Source organism: Daucus carota, chromosome 9 (genome assembly GCF_001625215.2).
Source record: "Daucus carota subsp. sativus chromosome 9, DH1 v3.0, whole genome shotgun sequence".
NCBI lineage: Eukaryota > Viridiplantae > Streptophyta > Magnoliopsida > Apiales > Apiaceae > Daucus > Daucus carota.
Window position 1 is genome coordinate 25,355,498 of NC_030389.2, and position 5,176 is coordinate 25,360,673.

Sequence of the window (5,176 nt, forward strand, 5' to 3'; positions counted from 1 at the left end):
TTTCTTCAATATTGAACTTATTCCACCATTTATATTTAAACTGGCGGATAAGTGTTGGGAGACCTTTATTGAATCCATGAATATGCTTAGTAGCATACTCCCAAGTCCATATCCAAGGTAGGTTATAAACCATCATTAATTTAAACATAGGGATATCATTCCCTTCCTCCTGACACTTACAACATTGTTCCTTGTATTCAGGAAATAATGAGTATAACTCTTCTGGTAAAATATTAACTTTAGGACCAAATTTGTCCCACCAATGAACACTCCAATTTGGAAGATCATTCTGGCCAAATTCAGCCATAAATCTAAAAAACCAAGTATGTTTAAAATCTGGATTATTGTAATAAAAACAATTAAACCAAGCATCCTTATAGTCCCAATAAGTATAGGGCATATTAGGATAGCTCGTCATTTGTCTAGTCCTATTAGGATCTAGTCCCCAATCAGTTGGTGATAACATCTTTTTAAAAGATGCTTTAGAAAAGCTATACGGGGAGTGTTTATTTTGTTGGCTATTTCCTCTGTAAAAGTGTTCAAATTCAACACTCTGGGTTTCATTGAGAATTGTTTCATAAAATAACCTGCTATTATTGGATCCTTTTAAAGGATAATGATTATAGGGTTCAAAATATCTTGATGCAATATAATTAGCATCTGAAAGCCATTTGAGGTCAGAATTTTCTAGAGTGAGTATTACTTCACAAACATTTGAGGTGTGGATATCATCCACTTGTTCCTTTTTAAGGATGTCTTTCATTGACATGGTTTTACTAGAGGTTTTCTCCTCTCTGGTATAACCACTTGTTGATCCCCGGGTATAACCACCTCTTTTCATATTTAATTTCCCTCTGTCTCTTGAGAGGGTAATCCCTGTAAAAATTCACGGGTCAAATAATCTGGTAGGGAATTTGATTCCCCTTTTATATATTCAATTTGAAAATCAAATATTGATAATAAAGCTTGCCATCTAGCAAACTGCTGTTTTGCTACTAAATTTTTCACATCTTTTTCAATAATTTCTTTAGCTGAAGAGCAATCAATTCTCAGGAGAAAATTTTGATTTAGTAAATCATCCTGAAATTTAAATAAACATTTTAATATTGCTAACATCTCTTTTTTAACAGTTGAGTAATTTAACTGGGTTTTATTCCAGTGACCAGAAGTAAATCTTAATAATTCTTCTTTTTTAGTATTAGGATTTATCTGTTTCAATATTCCACCATAACCAATATTTGAAGCATCTGTCTCAACAATTTTAAACCATTGAGGATTTGCCAAATATATACAAGGTATTGTTTTAGTTTTTAACTTAATTTTCTGAACAGCTTTAGTATGCTCATCCGTCCATGGAGTAGGATTTTTACGTAATCTTTTATATAATATCTTAGTATCTTGTGCTAAATTTTTATAAAAATCAGCAATATAATTTAAACTTCCTAAAAATCTTTGTAACATTTTCTTATCAATAATCCTATCAGGAAAATTATCAGCAAAAGTTAAAGATCTTTCTATAGGAATTATTGTTCCTTGATTTATATTATGTCCTAGAAATCTGATTTTTGTTTGAAATAAATTTATTTTAGTTGGTGATAAAACTAATCCATTCTTTTTAACAATATCAATAAATGTATTTAAATGTTTAAAATGCTGATCAATATTATCAGAAAATATTAATATATCATCAATATATACTATGCAAAATTGTGAATGAGGAATAAATATGTCATTCATTATTTTCTGAAATTCTGAAGGGGCGTTTTTTAAACCAAAAGGCATTACTGTCCATTCATATTGTCCAAAAGGAACAGTAAATGCAGTTTTATACCTATCTTTAGGTTCTATTTGTATTTGCCAAAAACCTGATTTTAAATCAAATTTAGAAAATATTTTAGCTTGACTTATTCTATTTAATAGGTCTTTTTTATTAGGAATAGGATATCTAATCCATTTTAATGCTTTATTAAGCGGTTTGTAATTAATTACTAGTCTTGGAGTTCCTCTTTCTATTTCTGACTTTTTATTGACATAAAAAGCAGCACAACTCCATGGAGACTTACTTGGGGTTATTAATCCTTTTTCTAATAAAGTATCTATTTCCTTTTTACAAAATTCTAACATCTCTTTATCCATTTGAGATGGTCTTGCTTTAGTAGGGATTTTATCCTCTGTAAATCCTTCATCATATGGTAAACTTATCATGTGTTTCCTTCTTTCCCAAAAAGCATTAGGTAAAGTATTGCATACTTCTTGTTGTATAGTTATTTCTAATTGTTTTATCTTTTCTTGTATAACATTTTCTTTTATTTTTTCTTCTATTGTTAATAAATTTATTTCTTGTTTTAGTGAATTGCTATGGTTTTGTTTATACTCTAAATTTTCCTTTAATATATTAATATTGTTTATAGGTAATTCATTTACATTTTTGGTTATAGGAGTAGTTATAAAATTATAGGATATATCAATCCCATTTATTTTAGTATGTATTCCTGATTGATCTATGGTCATTGGTTGTATATTATTAAGGAAAGGTGTTCCTAATATTATTCCTTGTGATAAATAAGGTACCATTATAAATGTAGAATTTAAACATGTTCCTTGATTACAAATTGCAACATTTGTCAATTTATATTTAATCCATAATTTACTACCATCAGCAGTACTTAAATCTTGCTTAGTTTTCTCATAGAATTGGGTTGGAATTAGTCCTTCTCTTATGCAGTTTATGTCTGCACCACTATCTACCAAAGCTATAGTAGACATAGTAAATGTATTATTAATTACAATAGTTATATTAATATACCATTTTTGATAAGTAATTTGGTGTATATTACACAGAAATTGATTAGAAGTTTCTCCTACTTCTTTAGGAGTTATATTTCCAGGAGTAGAACAATTATTTTCTAATTGTTTTATTCTTTGTTTTAGTTCATTTATCTCTTTTTTATGAGAATTTAATTCTTCTTTTAGATCTTTAAGAGTTATAGGTCTCTCAGATTGATTATTAAATCTAGCTATTACTTCTTGTAAAGTATAAGGGGTATAAATTTGAGGTTGTTTTTGGGGTTTTTCCCTAGGTGTTTCTTTTACCTGATCCAAATATTGTTCAATCATTTGTCTTTTCTGAATAGGGTCATTTATTTTCTCTATCATATCTAAAATAAATTGATCAGAACTACTCAAGACATTGATGCTTAAACCATTCATGTTTAAGTTAGCTATATAAGGATCATTACTTGTTTTACAAGCGCATACTTCTTCTTCAGATTCAGAAGTACTATCATCAATATCAGAATCATGTATGTCACATATTTCATTAGAATCATAATCAGACATATCAGAATCTATAATTTCAGACTCAATAATGTTATAAATTTCCTGTTTTACAGAATCATCTAAAGACAAAGTACTTATTTTCTTTTTAAGCATGCATTTATTTGCATAATGACCTTTTTTGCCACACTTATGACATGTTACAGATTTAATAAACTGTTTTTTAGGAATTTTCTTTTTAAAATTCTTTTTAGGTAGGTAATCTTGATAGTGTTTTTTCTTTCTCCTTTTCCTAAACGGATATGGTTTCTTCTGAGATTTTTTATGAACTTTTCTATCCTTTATTAGGGGATAACTAAATTGTTCACAAAATTCTCCTATTTCTTTTCTATGAGTAATTCCTTGTTTTTTCAATTGTGCTTTTAAATTTAAATCATTACACAAATTTAATCCTTCTGCTATCATTTCATTAGTTAATTCTCCATAAGTATAGTGATCTAAGGGTATTTCCAAACCACTATGTTTTGTTCTTAGTCTATTTCTAATTCTTTCTGCAAATAATGCAGGTAATCCTGAAATATATTTCTCTTTCCAAAATGTGGAATTTCCATCTTGTCTATGCATAATTTTAGACAAAAATACATCTTTATACCATCTAAAATGAGTGAGTGTAGGGCATCTAAGATTTATTAGTAATTCCCTGCTGCAATCCATTGTATGGAAAGCATTCCCTACAAAATGTTTTAAAATTGTTTGAATTAATGTATAAACACTATCTTCCTGATATTCAGATTTTATTACACTATTATCAGGTGAATTAGTATGTATTAGTTTTTTAGCTTGTAAAATTTCTTCTCTTTGAAATGATGTTAAAATATTATCCCACCATCCTTTTAGTTGTCCTGTAAATCCTGCTACTATAAAACTAGCAATATTTGCATCTGTATTACCATTAGCTTTACATATTGTAGAATACATTAACATTTTGTGTAAAACAGCAAATATTTGTTGCTCTGCACAACCATCTATGTTCCATTCATAGATTTGGTCTGCTGAAAAACTTGATTTTTCTGTATTTATAAAATTTTCTTCAAATAATACATCCATAGGTGTTGGCCTAGGATAGTAGTATCTTCCATAAGGAACTTTATTTTTTAAAGGTCTTTTATCAAATTCAATTTTATTCAAGGATTGATTGATTTCCTGGTTTTCATTTTCTAAGGATTGAAATTGATTGTTTAATTGGGCTAATTCTGTTTCACTGATATTATCTTCTTCTTCAGTTTCTTCTTTATTTATAACTGCTACTGAAGACGAAGACTCAGTTATTTTTTCTTGTTGTTTTAATTCTTCTAGTTTTGCAACTAACGCATTAACTAAATTTGTTTCTTTTTTAGATTGAAGATTAAAGGGTGTATAAACTGGCGGAGGAATTAAAACTGTCTCCTGTTTTACAGGAGTAGAGGGTTTTATAGATTGTTGTATTTTTTCTAGCATTGTATTAGTATTATTTTCTACTCTAGTTAATTGTTTACCTAGAGTATGCAAATGCATATTTGAGAAATTATTTTGAGATAATATTTTCTCATGAGTAGTATTTTCTGTAAATGTCTCAGATATAGCATGAGCAGTTACAGGGTTTCCATTTATTGTAGTTAAAAATATTTTATTCTCTATTGGAGGGTGTAAAGAGGTTAGTTTAGGGCCATGTGTTGTTTGCCATTCTTTATAATAATTACTAATCATATTTATTTGAGGAAATTCATTTTGTGTCATAAAAAACCAGTCTACAAAATTTAATATAATTTTATGTTCTTCAAGATGTTTGTAAAACAAATCTTTAAATTCTAAAGTTTTCTCTTTAGAATAACTCTTAAAAAACCATTCTCTAAAAACCCTA